This window comes from Castor canadensis, chromosome 7, assembly GCF_047511655.1.
Source record: "Castor canadensis chromosome 7, mCasCan1.hap1v2, whole genome shotgun sequence".
In the NCBI taxonomy this organism is placed as follows: Eukaryota; Metazoa; Chordata; class Mammalia; order Rodentia; family Castoridae; genus Castor; species Castor canadensis.
Genome location: NC_133392.1, coordinates 161,359,443 through 161,377,163, shown reverse-complemented (window position 1 = coordinate 161,377,163; position 17,721 = coordinate 161,359,443). Strand labels below are relative to the sequence as shown.

General features: G+C 52.3%; 1 protein-coding gene and 1 long non-coding RNA gene across 9 annotated transcripts in view; one reads left to right on the top strand and one right to left on the bottom strand.

The window, feature by feature from the left end:
* Positions 1 to 17,721, top strand: part of Prdm16 (PR/SET domain 16) — a 318,554-nt gene that overhangs the window by 118,191 nt on the left and 182,642 nt on the right. The window lies entirely within an intron of this gene.
* LOC141425052 (uncharacterized) lies at positions 7,328 to 16,051 on the bottom strand. Of its 6 annotated transcripts, XR_012450150.1 has the most exons (7): positions 15,889 to 16,051; positions 15,423 to 15,564; positions 11,703 to 11,815; positions 11,080 to 11,167; positions 10,336 to 10,402; positions 8,482 to 8,652; positions 7,328 to 7,975 (listed from the first exon to the last, which is right to left on the bottom strand). It is a non-coding gene; the product is annotated as an uncharacterized lncRNA (long non-coding RNA). The 6 variants fall into 6 exon arrangements; XR_012450148.1 differs by having other exon boundaries at positions 11,080 to 11,815; XR_012450149.1 differs by lacking the exons at positions 7,328 to 7,975; positions 8,482 to 8,652; positions 10,336 to 10,402; positions 11,080 to 11,167; positions 11,703 to 11,815 and adding an exon at positions 11,828 to 14,063.

Below are 17,721 nucleotides of genomic sequence, written 5' to 3'. Positions count from 1 at the left end.
GCCATCCCCTGGTGAATCAGGGTCCCCAGCCACATCCAGTCCTCCACACTGAGATTGTGGTGACAAATTATCCAACTGGAGCTGAGGAAACCCATGCAGACCTCCCTTCCTCCCTGTTCTCCCAGGTTGGCATCCCCTCAACTCTTCAGTGCCTACCCTTGAACAGGTGGCTCCCCAAATGCTATCAGAGCCATTATGCTGCTGACAGAGCCCCCTCCTCCCTGCAGAGTACCAGCTCCTGTGTGGTTCTGGTACTGAAAACACAGTTCATCTGGGGGTCCACGTGCCCCCAAGGCAAGGACCACCTCACAATGAAGTGGTCCCCACTGCCCTCTGGGGCTGAAGTCCAGTTGCCTTGGATTCGGGGGGAGTCAACACTTCTGGGGAGCAGCTCTGCCCATGGATTCTGCTGATCCTGGACCTTGGTTATGAAGTCCCTTTTTAGGATTCTTCTAAGGATCTTGGGTGAGCAAACCCTACAGAATCCTTTATGAGGTCTCTTGCATTTTTATTATCTAGGCTGCATTCCTTAGGTTTCCATTACTGGTCAGTGGTGAGGGATGGTATTGACACTTCAAGCTCATTTTATTTATTCCTTTTAAACATCAAATTATTTTATAGGGCTTTTAGAAAAGCTATTTAAGATACCTGAATCTCAGAGACAGGGTCTCAGTGCTATAGAGGGAGGAAAATGGCTGAGACTTCATTCAGATAATGCTACTGAGGATGGGTGCAGGTGGCTCACATCTGTAATCCTAGGAGGATCAAGGTTTGGGGCCAGCTCAGGCAAATAGTCCACGACACCCTATCTTAAAAATACCCAACATTAAAACAGGGTTGGTGGAGTGGCTCAAGTGGTAGAGTGCCTGCCTAGCAAGCATGAGGCCCTGAGTTCAAACCCCAGTACTGCAAAAAAGAAGAAGAACAACAATCCTGAACAACATATCCCCATCTCTGGGCCTCAGTTTCCTTACTTGCTCAATGAGGGGATTGAAACAAATTGTCTTGAAGTTGTCTCATGGCTCTAGCTGCATTTGAAGCCCCTGATGTTTAAGAGGGGCAACAGTGGAGAGTTTCTGTGATAGAATCTGAAATTAAAAGAGGTTAGCTTTTCATTTCCACCCCCCACCCCAGCTAGAAGCTGTGCTCCAGCCAGGTGGGTCAGGGACCCTGACATCACTCACCGGTTTCCTATCGGTGAGTGGCTCCCAGGTGATGTGGGAAACCACTCTCTGCAAACTTCGCCTCCGGAGGTCTCTGATGCCACACAGAGATTTGGTAAATGATGAGGCACATTGAAAAACAAATGTTTCTGCTCAACGCTGTTTGTGAATTCCCATTCTAGAGCGGGTTCTAAAAGACCCGCTTAGGAGAAAGGAGCCGACTCAATAGCGAGGAATACTGAGCACAGTGTGCCCAAGTCAGCGTCCTGGGATGCGCTAACCAAGTGCCATGTGAGGGGCTTACCACCGGCCCTCCTGTGGTTCTGGAGACTAGAAGTCCAAGGTCAGGGGGTGAGGGGGTGTGCCTCCTCCAAAGCTGGGGGGAGGGGGTGGTATCCGTTCCCAGCCTTTTCTAGACTTCTGGTGATTTGCTGAAAATCTTTGGTGTTCTTTGGCTCATAGCTGTGTCGCCAAAGAGCTGGGCTTCGTCCTCACTCACCTGTCTCTCTTCCTGTGTGTCTGTGTCTCAATGTCTCTCTTACAACGTCACATCCAAGTGGGCTAAAGGCCACCCTAATTATCTTAACTCAATTAATTATATCTATAAAGACCGTTTCCAAATATGGCTACGTTCCAGGTGCTAGAGGTTAGGGCTTCGACATATGAACTTGGGAGGACACAATTCAGCCCTTAACAGACCCCTCAGAGATCAAATATCCTGGCTGAATCATTCCCAGGTATCAGAGGTGACTGAAGATGGTGCCAGGTCATACCTGAGCCTGGGTGACCCCATATCAGTGCTGGCTCCCAACGCCTCCCGGGATGTAAAGAGGAACTGTGACCAGATTAGGAAGATGGAATTGAGAACCAGGAGTGTGTTCTACTTGCACAGATAACGAGTCTGTAATGACACCACCCAAGTCGTAACAGGCAGATGCTTTCTTAGGACCAGTATTTTTCAGCCCATTCAACATCTGACATTTGGTGAGAATAGCAGACACCTCGGCCATCCGTGCCTCGTGGTGTGTGCAGCAGGATGTCCAACAGAAGAAATGTCTGTTGGCAAGGAAACCCCAAGTAGCAGGGGCTTCCTCCTGCCCCCTGCAGGGCATCTATGCAGGGGGAAAGTGATGTGATTGGAAGACTTCAGAAGGAAGCAAGTGAAGAATCCCAGTAAGACCCCTCTGTTTTGAGGCAGCCAGTGAGAGAGGAAAATGCCCCATCCAAGAACAGACACCCCTTGCCCCCAGCAATGCTCTCGATCCTCCCAGGCCCAGTGTGGTCAGTCAGTGGGGCTCGCAAGGCTGGTGTGAGGCTCGGAGATGGGTAGGTGGGAGCAGAGGTGCCGCTGTTTGCTTGCTGGTAATCTTAAAGTCTCCTTTGAGACTGTGCGGGCTCTCGAACCTGTGCCCACCACTTAACTGTCCAGCCAGCAGTGCACTGGGTCAGAGTATATTTACTGATCCTCTAGGCCTTAACCCATGGTGTAGGACACTCATCCTTGAAGGCCCTTGGACATCTAATTCAAAAAGGAAATGGTTAAAAAAATGGGCGGGCAAGCAGGAAAGGAGTGGAGAGTGATGGGGGCCCAGCAGTTGGCTAATTGGAGACTGTGGGGGGGGCCGCTGCGCCTGGACAATGTGCTCCGGAACGGGGGGCTGAGAAGGCCCAGTGGGATTGTGATGGAATTAGTTGAAGTCAGAAGCCCCCTGAATGAGGTAAAGAAGGGAAGGGGAAATGAAGGCCGGGTATAATGCTGGCTGGACGAGGGCCCCATTCACTGCCCATGAAAAGGCCCGGGACTCCCTTTCTCCAGGGAGCTGCATGCAAGCTCACTTTTGTTTGGTTGGGGGCGGGGCGCCCCGGAGGACAGACTTACCTATGCTGAAAATAATCTCAGGACAGGCAGTGGGAACAGGCAAGCTCCAGGGCACTCCCCTGAGCTCCCTGGGAGCCCTGAGGCAACCAGAGCTTGCTAGCCAAGGACACCTGCGCCCCCCCAGTCTTCTATCAGCTCACTCAATTTATACTACACAAAAATTTGAGGTTTACCATGTTCTGGTGAGGCTGGTGACACATGAAAGAAATGTCTTGAATGTTGAATTAGGAAAAAAAAAAGTCATTTGCAAGCAGCAATAAAATACAGAAGTGGACCAGCCAAAAATTGAAAAGAAAAAAAGAGAGAGAGAGAGAGAGAAATGGGGGAGGCAGGGGAGATTACATGAAAAAATAAGTACTTTACAAAGTGCTATGCTCAGTAAATATTTGCTGAATTCATACGTTAATTAATTTTCCAGATGAGATTTGCCTAATCCATTTTTTAAAGAAAATAAGGATTAAGAACGAAGGGGAATCTGACTGATGACTGGGACGGCTTGGTGGAGATGAAAGGCTGTGTGTGCGTGAGGTTTCAGCCTGGACCCTCCTGGGGCGAGGCAAGGCCCCTCACACTGGCTGATTTGCTGTTTGAGTTCCACCTCTGGGAAGGGCGTGGCACCCCCACCAACCCCACCCCACCCCCTCACCTGCTGCCCTCAAAAGCACTACAGTGTATTCTGGGTTTCAGCGCCAATTCAGATCCCATACCTTAACCTGGTCTTATTCCCCTGCCCGGCAGGGTCTAGCACTGCCCTTCCCGAATGCAGAACACGCTAGTGTCCCACCCCTCCCCATCACCGTTGACCACAAGAGGCCCCAGCTTGTGTCGCTGTCTGGATTTTCTTAGCAAGTGCTCTTGTGGGAGGCCACAGCTGGTGCGTGGTAGCCTTCAAGAGCCAACACTTAAACTTGGATCGGTGACCCACACTGACCTGGGCGTCACGCCCTCACACTGTCCATGAGTGACCCTATGGGACTGATGGACCCTGTCTCAGGGAGATCCCTCAGTGGGGCTAGAACCATGTCCTGGGGATGAGTGTGTGCAGAGGCATAAGAGCAGTGTGGAGCGTCCCAAAGGCCTGGACCTTGGGGCATTGCTGGCACAGAGAACATGGCCACCTAAGCAGCCAGCAGGGCCAGGCCCATCTCAGAGGACAGAACCCCCCCCCCTCACCTTGCCACACAGACCCAGCTGTGTGGCAAGATGACAGGTGGGCAGTTTCTCGGGATGTCGACATGTTTCTCTGAGCAGTGAGGGAGAAATCACACTGGGCAGGGGGAGGTCCCAGTGCCCGAAGATGTACCCCCCAAAACAAACCATGGCAAGCAACTCCCTGACCTTCTGAGGGCAAACTTTCAATCTTGGGAGCACTGCTGTCCTGATGGCAGGGAAAGAAAGCCAGCATGTTTGCACGGAGCAGAGAGGGCTTTAATTAGGAACTGCCAGACCAGTGGAGCCCAAGGAGAGGATGCTGCCAGTCAGCACTATGAGGTTGAGTCACTAACCATCTGCACAGCAATGAGCAACCACAGGCCCTTTCCCAGTTCTCTGGCATCCTGTCCTTTTCCCCTTAGCATGTCTGGGACCTGTCACCTGAGAGATTGTCACTTGGTGATCAACACTCCTCAGATGGGCACCCTCACAACAGGACAGCCATTGTGCACTGTGGCCACGCACTGGTGTGTGATTTCTCTGGGGACAGATGGCAGGAGCCTCTTCCTGGAATTAAGTGTGATGGTTCCTTTCTTTATATCCTCCTACCTAGGGGCAGAGTTTCCAGATAATTGGGTTAATCAGCTGCCGAGGCTGTGACTGCAAGATTCTGAGATAGAAAGGTGACTGCCTCCCACCAAGCCCTCTGAGTTTCCGGGAATCCGGAGATGTAGGAAGCCCCATGTCCCGGGTAAACCATTCTCTCAAGCTCTTCATGAAGTGGCTGAATGACCCAGGACAGGACAGCCCTGGAATTGTGAATCCTAGCTCTGCCCCCTGTTGGCTTGATAGCTGCCTTAGGCCTCATTTTGACCATTGGCTGGATGGTCGCACCCTCCCAGGCTGTAGCAAGATGAATTGAACTAGCACCTTCACAGTGGCTCTGTAGGTCCATCTGCAGCCTGGTGAGCCAGGCCCTACAATCCTTCAAGGTGCTGCCTTCAAGGCCTCGCAGAAGGGTGGCACGGAGGTCAAATGGAGCCACCCCACCAAGGCCTCCCTTCCCTGGAATCTTTCTTACCTGGTTAAAAACATGTTCCCACCTGCTCCACTGGCGTGTGGCCCTGGCAAGTGTCCATCCCTGGCAGTACAGGTGCTCAGTGACCTGTGTGCCACACTTCCCCCTCCTCAGCTGTGGCAATGGAGTGTCTGACATGGCCAGGCCTCTGCTTAGACAGTGGACCCCCTAACAGAGACCTACTGTGCCAGAGGTGGGAGCCAACTTCGACTTCCCTTCTCAGGGGAGCACCAGTGGGCACAGGTCGCCTTGAGCCACAAGGGAAACTATACTTCCCAGACAAATAGGCATGAACACCCTTGCTAGGCTGAGGATCAGTATTTCTATGGCCAGGTGGTGACTTGTTCCAACCATCCTACAGCCACTGTCTTGGGAAAGGAGCCCATGGGAATCCTAAAAGACAGAAAATAGCACAGAATGCTACCTGCCCGGCAGGTAGACATCAGGCAGCCTCTGAACGTGGAGTCCACAATATGGGAAAATGTCAGTTCCAGAAACAAGAGAAAATCAGTGCTTTATTTGACAGAAGCTCACACCTAAATGGAAAAGGAACCAGAAGAGGAAATACCAGGCACACTCAGATACACTGGAGTTCAGAAAAGGTTCCACGGCTGACATCAGGTAACACAGCTCCTATGCAGCCCATCCTCATTGCCACACCAGCCCTCAGGGTCACCTTGGATAGACCAGGGCCGGCCTGCACTCCTTTTCCCTGAGGAGGTTTGTGAAGGTCACCTTCATCCATGTGTTCTCTCACAGAGCCAGGTAGGAATCAGGAAATGAGACTGGGCATGGCCAGAGTTCCCCTCTTGCATATTTCCCAAGAAAGCTATGTGCAGGAGCACAGAATTCTGCTTGGTAGCCTTTGGCAACATGACTCACAGCAGACACCACCTCTTTTTTTGGGAGGGCGGGCAGGTTGAGTCAGAAACTGATACCAGGAGCTATGTCTTCCCGCCGTCCAAGCAGGGCCCCTCCTGAGTTTGTTAGGCAGGGGCCCTACCACTTGAGTCACTCCTCTAGCAAGGAAGAAATTGATAATTGGACTGCATTTATTTATCTATTTTTGGCAGCACTGGGGTTTGAACTCAGGGCTTCATGGTTGCTAGACAGGTGCTCTTACCACTTGAGCTACTCTACCGGCCCCCTCCCTGCCCCGAGTTTGTGATGAGGACATATTTTATGGCTTCCTGACCACTGCAGCACAGGGCTGCCTTACGTATCCAAACTGGCTGAATAACTGGGCCAGGATCTAGAGATGGAACTGCTCCATTTCACCTCCTGAGCTACAGGGAGCTCTGCTTGGTGCCCAACATTTCTTTACTTCATCGGCCCCTTGGCAAAATTCTTACTGAACCTAGAGAATATTGTAGCACTTCCTTTAAACCATTGCAGGAAGACCCTGGAGACTTTGGCAATCTATGATGTTTAGCATACTCTTATTTTGCAAAGGTATCTGAGTGTGGATTTCTAGAACGTGACCATATTGAATAAATACCTGCATTTTAAAATGATGCTGCAGAAAATAGTTCTCTTTGTGCTGCATGCATTCCTGCAGTTACGTTTCATTGCTGTGGACTTGCAGGGATTGCAGACAGCAATCCTGTACTGCTCATCCACGGGCTTGCCGTTGGATCTGTCTGGCTGTGAGCTGTCAGGCTGAGGAATGTTCTCTGTGGCAGGTGGGGAAACCGAGGCCCAGACGGCTCATGCATTCTGCAGGTTGGTGAAGGGGCCAGGCAGGTTTAAACCCAGGTGGCTCAGTCAGAGGCCACAGCTGCAGCAGCCTGGCCCACGGCACACGGGCATCACCGAAGACAGCGCGTTTCACTTTCAGTTCTGACTTCTGCCCCATAAGCCACACACAAAGGCTGCTAGGATGTCCCCAACACAGGCGCCAGAGAACAGACCTTTCTAAGCACAGAATTCAGGAGGATTTGCTTTTGAATGCATACTGTGGACTCAAAGGGCTGGAAGAGCCCAGCTCTGGCCTCTAGATGAGCAAGGAGGACAGGCTCACTCACTAGATGTGTGTGCTCACTGCTTGGTGGATATTTATTTGTGTACCTGTTAATCATACACTTATTTTTCTATTCATCCATTAGACATACATTTACCTTCTCATTCACTAGATATGTCTTTCTTCATTCATTCATGAGATATTTGCTTATTCTTCATTCATTTGTCCTTGTGTTCTTAGTCACTTGTTCTTAGACATTTATTGATTTGTTCATTAGTCATTTGTTTATCCGTTTACTCGTCAAATATTTATTATTTATGCATTTACACAGACATTTGTTAGGCATGTATTTGTTAATGTACAAATAAATATCATTCTTTGACATTCATTTATCCACCCACCATACATTTTGTTTATTCTTTAGCTATGTACTTGTTCGTTCACGAACATTTATGTATTATTTAACTAATTGGATATATTTATCTGTCAGATGTGTCACTTGTTAGACATATTTATCTATGCGTTCAGTAGAGATTTACCACATTAGATATGCATTTGCTTATTCACTCCGTGGATACTTCGGTTTGCTTGAGCACGTGTCAGATGAGCATTTGTTTAGGACCTGCTGCCGGCCGCTGCTCTGCTGGTTATCCATAGGTGTGTGGGTCAAATTGTCCATGCTGCTTTTCCATTTCTAAGTTGACCTGTCTTCCTGGAAACATGGTCCACCTAACACGAGAGAGCTGAACAAGGTACCGAGTGAGCGTCCTTACGAAGGTCTTAGGACTTGACCTTGTCTGAAATGAACAGGGAGGGGGCTCCTGGGAAAAGGCAGGTTTGGCTAAAAACAGAGAGTCCCTTTGATGGAGCTGTGGTGTCAGCAGACTCATGTCTTGGAAACAAGTTTGGGCTGGCTCCTTTGGGGCTCAATGATGTATTACCACGAGGCTAGGATTTGTCCCCAAGGCTATTGTGGGTGCTGCAAGTGGGAACCAGTGCTGCAGCCTGTCTGACCCACCTCCTCTTGCTTGGCATCCCAAGGACGAGAGCCAAGTTTCTCGGCTGTAACTCTCATGGGGGCAAACAGTGCTCCACAGCCTGGCCTGGCGGGATGTGAGCACAGTCACAGGCGCCGTGCGTGTGTGGGCCTCAGAGGGTGCGGACCTGTCACTCCCTTCATCCCGAGACGCCTCACCACAGCGTGCGAAATGGACGAACATGAAAGAGGAGACGATAAATAGTTTCCTACCTTGCTTTGATAATGGGCGAGTCCTTTGGATTGGTAATCCTCACGTTGCCTTTGGAGCGTCGTCCTTTGGGAGTGACAGTAACAAGGCTCCCGAGGACTCCGCTAATTTGCACTCCATTCAATGGTTCCTGAAAACCCATCAGGGCTGCGGAAGAACGCTTGGAGCTCGACCTTGTTCAATGGGAGAGTGATAAGCTGGGAAAGGGGCCAGTTTGCACAATGCCCCAAAGAGCAAATTGGTGCTTTGTCCTCCTCCTTCCCTTCCTCTTTCATGCGGCCTGAGGCTAGTTAAGCTCCTTGTTGTCCCGCAGGGGCTCAGGGCTGGGGTCACCCTCTGGCTGCCTTTTCAGGTGATCCTGACATACCCTGCCCAGGCTGAAGAGGGAGGTTTCAGGTTCCAGGCACCAAGAACAGCACCCAGGAATTCTGGGAGTCCTGGCCTAGCATGATGGGGACTCCAGAGGTGGCCAAAGCCCCTCTCCTCACAGGACTGTGCACATCCTGCTTGGGTCTCCTGAGGTCCCAGCTGGAACCTGTACCTCCCACCTTGAAAAGGAGGGAAGTTCCTGCCCCCTCCCCCATCCCCAGCCAGCCCTTATTTGCCACAGTATATGGGCTTAACATACATTAAAATTAATGAGACGGGGTCCTTCTGGCTCCCACCCAATGCCTACTTTCCATTGCTACCTGCGCCAGGCTCTGTCCCTTCCTTCCTGGCCCTGGTTTCCTGTCCCCTCCGTCAAGGTTGGCTTCTGGGGACCACACTTGTTGAGTGTCCCTCCTGGTAAGGATCCTTCTACCCTTTTCTGGGACAGAGTCCCATGAGTCATTTTCTTGCCACCTTTCTCCAGGGCCTTGCCAATGCACATTTTAAAAGCACCCTACTAGTGGAAGCACATATAGGGGCTCTCAGTGCTTTCTGGCAGTGAGACATGAATCACTTCAGAAAGGCAATATTTGTCCCCACACTGCCTTTGCCTCAAGTCACATCCTACACACTTGCAGCCCCCATTTGCCAGAAAGGACCCACCAGCAACAACAAACACAAATTTTTAGATCCCCAAATTACCCAGTCAACATTCCCGATTCAGTGATAAGGAAGAAAAGAAAACAAACCACCTTCCCAAATCTTTATAAATTAAACACCGTAAGCCTGTCAAGTCAGAGATACAGCCATTTCTGCTTAATTTGCTGACATAAATAACCCGAGCCATTTTATCAGGGAGAGGGGTGTTGTGGGTGTGTGACGGGACCCTGGTTGTCTTTGCTCAGCCGTTGTAATTATAAAATTACGATGACTGTAATTTGCCACTCAGGCTTGTCACCGCCAGGAAGTTGCACATGCTATACAGGGTGGTGTGCTTGCTTTGACTTTGGGTGTTTGTTGTGTTGTTCAGTTTCTCTGGAGGCCCATGGAGCATCTCGTGGGGCTCAGGCACCTGGAAGTCACTCTTTCTCTGAGGACTGGCTTGTGCTCCGCAGTCTGGGTGAGTGGCTAGATGTTTCTGAGAGTGCACTAGTACCCTGCAAGGGGACAGCCCCATCAAAGAAGGCTGAACTCTCCAGTGAGGAGATGGTGTTTCTGGGACACCATGTCCACCTGAGGTCACACAAACAAGGTCACAGACAGGGCTCAAGGCCGAGTTGGTGCCCTCCCAGGAGGCCTGGCCATCCCCCATTAATCCTGTAGTCCAGATCTTATCGGATCTGTGCAGCCTGGGACATTAACTTGAAAGCATGCAGCAAGAGGGTGTGGCCAAGAACCAGTGGCTCAGCCAGGTGAGCTACACTGGACACATGTCTGAGTCTCACATGGTCACTCAGACAAACTGGTCTAGAACCCACGATTCCTACCTCCTCAGAGCCTCCTTGTCCGGATGGTGCACAACAGCTGCAAGCATGCTTCACTGAGAAACTTTTACTGCAAAAGGAAAAAAAGTACCAAATTCGGAGAATTTTTCCTATTCACACAGGTGTCTTTGTATTTTATTCTTTAGCCCAGAAACTTCTAGACCTAGATGGACCTGACACACATGGCAACTTCCATCCCTACCTTCTCTCTTTCTGTACAAAAAGAATTCCTCTCAGTCTAGACAATACTAAGAAACCTGGCCTGTCTCTCTGGACAGTGGCTTTCAGGAGCTGGCTTTCAGAGTGACAGCCCTCATCTGACTCCTTGGCCCTAGAACCCCAGGTCTTGGGCAGGAGTCATCTCCAAAGCATCATGCAGAGGCCAGAATAGCTTCACAGAAATGAGTTTCACCCTCAGAGGCAGGCGAAGCTCAAGCTCTCCTTCTTCACTCTGTGTGGCATGGTGGCCCCTGCCTGGCCCCGAGATAACCTTTCCCAGACAAGAAATGCATACAGACAGAGATTTGTGTGATGACCCTGGCAGGGGGAGAGCTTTTCTGGTGGACATTGGGTGAGACCTGAGACCCTGGTGGCATGAACTGGGTATGGTCTCCTAAATCTTCCCTTCAGTGCCCTCCCATCCTAGTGGTAACAGCAGCAGGCCAGATGGGCCCACGTAGGTATTTGCCTTAACTAATCGGCTGTCCTCAAAGTGTCATTTGAAGATATGGTCCCATCACTGCTTACCTGTGACTGCCATTAGTCTGGACGGTCAGTCCTTAGTTCGAGGATCGCCTGGGATAAGGACTCCAGGGGAACTGAAAGACCATCTCAACTAAAACACAGATGGGTAGGAGAGGTAGGATAAACTAGACTCTAACTGAACCACTCCTTTTCTGGATGGGGGCAGGTAGCATTTGGATTGTGTCAGGAAGGCATTCAAGTCTGACAAGGCCCCAGCCATAGGACAACATCCACCAGACTTCAGGAGTGCAGAGCCCCTTAGGAGGACAGTTTTGGGGGCAGCCCTGTGGCCAGGAAGGAGCACATTTGAGAAGGCAGACATGGGCCCTGCCTAGCCCCCCAGCATGGTACCTGCAGCTTCATCCTCCTTCACTGAACATACGCCTGATAGGCAGATGGGCACCAGCCCAGAGACCCCCACCCTGGCACCCGGTCCTCCAAGGCCCTGTGGAGTCACCCGTTCCTCTGTGCTGGTGGCTTTGGGGCCTCACTTTCCCCTCTGCCCTTTCCCACTGGGCGTGGAGGGACAGCCCTGGCCTTCTCCTTGCCAGCCCCTGCCCTCCTCCTCTGGTGCCCTCAGGTCCTGATTCCCCCTCAGCTCTCACAAATTCTACCCGTGTCCGCACCCTCATTAATCAATGTCAAGCATGGTGTCGGCAACAAGGACCGCTTTCTTCCTCGGCCCCTCAGCCTCTTACATCCCATTGTTCCCGGGCGATTCAGATGGCAAGAAAACAGCCTGTGCAGCACATAAAAGAGATGAGACAAAAATGAAAAGAATCAAGCGAGAAAAAAGAGGAGGCATTTTCCCCTGAAACACTCAAATAAATACTCGGCAATGATAATTTAAATTATTCATACATTTATGAAAACATCCATTGAAAGCCCAAGTGTATGATGCTCTTTGTCTCTGTCTCTTGTCTCTTGTTCGGGATTAATCTTTACTGTAACTCGGGCCGGCCGTGCCCCCCTCACAAAGACCACACTCTCTTTCCATGGGAAAAATGTGTCGACATATCCCAGTGAAAAGTCGGGGGAGAAATTTGCGCTGATGTGGCAGTTGCCAGGCCCTCGAGACGCTGGACGAGCCATGTCCAAATAGTGTCCCATCAACAAAAAGGATAGAGCAGTTCTCACGTTGTTGTCATGCTGGTGACATCCATGCCTCGGAGCTGGGAAGCTGAGGGAGTCCCATAGAGCATGCTACCCCTGCGGGCGCAAGGTCCCCCTCTGCAAGGAAGGAGAATCAAAGGCCCTCCCTTTGACGGCCTGCCTGGGAGGGCCCACTTCTTCCTCTGTCTGCAGACCAGGGGCTGGTGGTCTTCACAGGGATTTGAGTGGTTCTCACCACTGAGATTAGCTGGCTTGCCGGCTGCCGCAGGCACTGTGTCCTACAGTTGGTGACCCAGGAGCCAGAAACTGTCACCTCTGAACCTCTCCAGCCAGGAGTACAAGGCTTGAGCCATCCTGTCTTTAGGCCCTGTCTGGCCTCACAAAATGAAAGTCAGGTCCAAACCGGAGACCACAGACATGCCCTCTTCATGTGACAGAGGGTGGGGCTGTGGCCAGGGGCCATCAGCAAAGAACTGGGGTGGACAGTTTCCTAACAGCCTCCTCCATGACGTCCGCCATCTTCACCTCCTTTCCCCTCTGCCTCCTGGGAAGCCCAGCTGGGCTCGAGCATGGTTCTGCCTCTGCTGGTGATTAATCTGCACGTCTAGCTCTGTTCCTTGCTGGAATGCTGCAAGGGCAGAGGGGAGACACCCACACCTGTGCCAGAAATGTCACTGCTCTGATATCTTCCCTCCCGGGCGCCTCGATCAGAGTTTTGGTATTTTCAAAGCTTTTTCCAAAATGGAACTCATAAAGCCCACGTGCAATCCTCCTCCTCGCTCCTTTTCAGGGGGAAGCTGGGCTTCTGGGTTCTGAGTTGTTCAGTAGTGATCGCTTTGTGCTGCAAACGACCAAGGTTCGCCTTGGCTCAGGAGCTCTGCTGCCAGCTTGCTGCTCAGGCTCGGGTTCTGTGTTTGAGATTTGGCATGCAGAGTGAGGGGATGCATCCACGGCAGCTCAGAGGCTCTCTTGGTTCAGAAAACTGCACTGAGGTTTTTTTGGGCTGCTGCCCCAGTCCATCCAGACTTATTTGGTCTGGAATGGGAGCAGGGATCCCGTGGGAATGGCCCTCCTTGCTGGATTTATGTCCTCTCTGGCTTGGGCCAGGTCAGAACCATGGAGGGAAACCACCCCTTTCTACTCCTTACTCGGGATGAGAATGAGGCTCGGGAGCTCCGGGAACCGTAAGCCAGCCTCTTTGGAGCTTGCCAAGGATGCAGGTTGCGGTAGCATAAGTCAGAGTGAGAGTGAGGGGTGTCCCAGATTACTGTGGCCAAGTGGATGACCTCAAAAGCAAGCAGTTCCCATCAAAGTCTCCTGCTCAGCCAGGTCCCCACAGCTCATCCCAATGCATTCTTTTAACCTGGGAGAGCTCTTGAGACATTCAGTCACTTCCCTCATTCCCTGCAAGCTCTATTTTGGACTGGTCAGGCTGTTCTCCCTTCTGCCTAGAAGTATTTGGGGTGCTGTCTTGTTCCCCACTCTTGTCCCTGCAAACAAGGTTTCGGGTGCCTCCCTCTTACCGGGCCTCCCTCCTCTGTCATCCCCTCAGTGCTGGGGTCTGGGAAGGTAGCCAAATGCAGCCATAGATCACCCCTCAGCTGACATCTGCAACCTTGGGCTAGCCTTCGCTGCCCACTCCCCACTCCATCCCTCTCCCCCTACACTATTGTCATGGCTGAGTGAAGAAGACTACATCCACTCACAAAAGGCCTCTGAAGCCACAGTGGATGCCAGGGGAGGCACTGCTCTCTGCAGGGAGCCTGCAGCACACTCTTCCTTCCTCCCCGGTTCATACTTTTCTTCTCTCGTGGGGGTCCCCCAAGGCCTTTCATTCCTGCTTCATATTCACATAAAGACATCAAGAAAAGATCCTAGCAGAAAGAATTATTAGACATGGCTGTCAAAAGCTTTATCAGAGAAGCGGGAGGGGGCTCAGTAACACTTTGTGTGCTGGTCTAGAGCCCCCGATTCCTCTGCAATCCTACACATCCCAGGGTTTGGGGGTAAGGGGGGGTGCCTGGGGCTGCCTCACTGCACAGGGATATGAGTTGCATGCTGCCTGCCCTGCCACGCACACACGTGCACACACACAGGTGGATATGGGTGGACCTTTTTATTTGTAGGTTTCCAAATTGCAGCCCCTGGGGCTGCCCTCCCAAGGAAGGATGCCCTTGATCTTGGGTCTGGAGTCTTTGTTCCACTTAGAGAGTGATGCTTATCTGCCCTCCACCTGGTAGGTGGCTCTTCTCCCCAGGTGCTGGGGTCTTCTCCAGCTTGGAACCAAGGGGAGGCTGGGCTGGGGAGCATAGGAGGATATGTGGATTAACCCTGGGCATGCTGATTAGGAAGTCCTGTTGATTACCCTGCTGGCTTTTTCAGAGGTGTGCTCCGTACTTAGGAAGGTATCCCTCCACTTTGGGCTTTCCCCTTCCCCCAAGGGCTTCTTCACCATCTTGCCCCAGGCGGCTTTGCCACCTGCCTGATCCTAAACAGTTTCCCGACAGAACACAATGACCTGAGGCCTGCTCTCAAGAGGAGGGTTCCTGGGGACATGGGGGGGCCCGGGGTCTGTTTGAGCAGGAGCTGCCAGGGTTGGGGGTCCCTGCACTGCCATCAGCAGGCCTCTCAGCATTTGTGGCAAGCCCCTGCACCCCACCCCACGGGCAGTGCCTCGGGATGCGTTTTTAACGCAGCCTCCCGGTGCACAGAAACTGAAAACCGCATGCCGACAAACGGCTCCCTCGGCAAACATTTTTATTTCCAATTAGCAAAAGAAAAATTGCTAATTTGCTGCAGTTGGACCAGGCTGACGTCTCAATCTGCGGAGTGTCAGTGCAGTGAAAGAGAACGCTTCACACTGTGCCGGCAAGAGCCAGCAGCACTAACAGGGTCAGGGCAGCGGGCCCAGAAACCAGATTGACTGGCCACAGCGCTGAATCACTCACACAAGACGCACATTGTCTGCGGTGCCAGCTCCCGGAGGACCTGCCTTCTCATTCTTTCCCCTCTGAGCTGAGTGGAGCTGGGCGGGGGAGGGTCCGGCGTGGGAGGAGAGGGCAGGGGCTGGCGGGCTTTGGGGAGGGCTGAATCGTCTTCGGAAAGGAGCCGAGCAGAAGCCGGGTTAATGATTACCGAGGCCTGTCTGTAGTGTTTGCAACAGGACGATAAAAAATCCTCCCCAGCCTGGCCCAGCTCTGCACCCAGGAGATTCAGAGCAGATAATGTCCTACCGGACTTAATGGCTGAACAGGGCGCCGTCTCCTCCAACAGGGCATTTCAAACCCCAGCAACTGGCCGTGCTCGCTGCTTCACATCTTCAGGAATCTGGCATGGTGGGACTCTTCGGTCCTGAGGCTGTTAGGATCCACCGAGCTAGGGTAGAAAAAGGACCAGGAGCCAAAGGGTTCTCCCTGGGGAAATGGTGAGGTGGCTGAGGTGGCCGTGCAGGCCACAGATGTTTGGCGCTCAAGTAATAATGAGCCTCCCCTGAAAACCATTGACCACATAACCTCAGATAGTAAAAAGCCTCCAGGGGGCTCTCGCAGGACCCAGACAGCTTCGCTCCCCCTCCTCCCCGCCCCCAAGACCCTCATTTGAACAGACATCCATTAGGCGCCCACATCAGCGGACATGAAAACATCCCGTTCTCCCCACTCAGCCCACACTGAGCCCACGCCGTCTGTCCATCTGCAATACCTCCTTCCGTGCATCTCTGCGCGTTCAGAGACTGCCCCACCAGACAGGACTGAAGCGGCCTCAACGTCTCTAATGCTGAGGAGCCAGCAGCTGGGGCAGCCCAGAGCCTGCCATGTGTCTGCTCAGACTCACTATCAGGGCAGAACGGGAGATCCCTTTAGCCCTCCCAGGTCAGCTTGGTTGACCTTTGACCAGGAAATGCAGGATCCAGAGCAGGACAAGGAGTAGCTCTGGCCCTCTGGGACTGAAGAATCCAGAAAACTCTGGCCCCAGGAGCACCTCCCCACCTGCACTCAGCTCCTGCTGCCCACCAGGGCTGCAAAAGGCAAAGGGAAAATGACCTCTGGGATGGTCTAGAGGGGCCCAGCCAAAAGGAGACCACTCAGTTCCTTCCCCACTCTGTGGCAGCCCCTGGGTGTCCAGGGCAGGTAAGGGGGGCCCTGGCGTTGACAATGGTTGGAGGCCAAGCAGTAGCCTGGAGGCTCAGACTTCAGGCAGCCTGCTCACCTCCTTGGAGAGTGACACTCCAACCTAGGCACAGAGAGCCTAACCTTGGTGTCATAGTGGCAGGTGGCTGGGAAGGAGAGGATACCAGGCCAGGCCAGCACAGTCCTGCAGTAGCACAGTAGCAAGACCAGCATCCTATGCGGCCAGCACACAGTGATCTGAGCAGCCCTACAACACCAGGCCACTTCACACTCAGACCCAAGCCTCACAGACTCTGTCCAGGGAGCACAATCATTTTACAACCCAGGAAGGCTCCTGAGGTAGAGGTGGCAATGGATCTGGTGGAGGCTAGGCTCTGGAATTGGAGCCGACTGTTGCTGATGTCTGCTGTAGACCCGCCATGTGCAGCTCTGGTTAGAATGTGACCTTGGAGAATACTCTGGTGCTGGGCAAAGGCTTCACTGCCCCTACCTTGCTCTGATATTCAAGGAAACAGCCATTCAAACAAGACAGCCAAGGGTCGTACTTGGACCTTCCAGTGCTAGAGCACAGCTTCCTAACTGTGTGTCTTAAACAAGTTGCTTAGCCTCTCAGAGCTTCTATTCACAGCGTAACAGGGACAATCAAACCAGATAATGTATGTGAGACTTCTTCCCACAAGAGGTGAAGAGTGGTCTGAGTGTGTTGTCCTTGTACAAATAGGGAGAGAATGCCTGCCTGCAGACCACATTGTCAGGGAACCCTTTGTCCTGAGTGGGCCCAGTCTATAAGGACTGTGTCTTCTTCAGTAAAAATAAAGAGTTGCTGCCTGGGTCACCGCTTATCCAAACGCCGGCCTCAGATATTCAATGCACACACAGCACTGTTCCCTGGAAGTGAAGGTAGGATGCATGTTTGAATCGGGCCCCTTCTCCTCCAGCCCAGCCTGCCCAGCTCTGAGCTGTTCATAACCTGAGCGTGTGGGGTGCGCGCGCACACGCACACACACCACACACACACACATGTAAGTTTGGCTGTGCACACACAAGACACGTGTGCATGCATGTTCCACGTGAGCACAGGCCTGCATGAGCACACACATATACACAGTTCCCTTGTGTAGAATTCACTCTTACCCCAAAGCCCAGAGCCCTGGAGTCCTCTCCGGTTGACTGTGTGGAGAAATCTGTGCAGAAAAAGCCGCATGGTTTATAATGTGGGGCAGAAAACCTCGGGAAGGTGTCTGTCACTCAGCTGTCCCCTGAGCCCTGGGGCACCTGCACTGGTGACATGAGGTGAGGGAGGGCATGAGAAGGAAGGGCTGTTGTAGGTCCTGGCCTCAGCCATCGTGCTGTGACCTTGAGCTCCAGTCCCTTCCCACCCATTTCCCCCACCAAAGCAAATAGC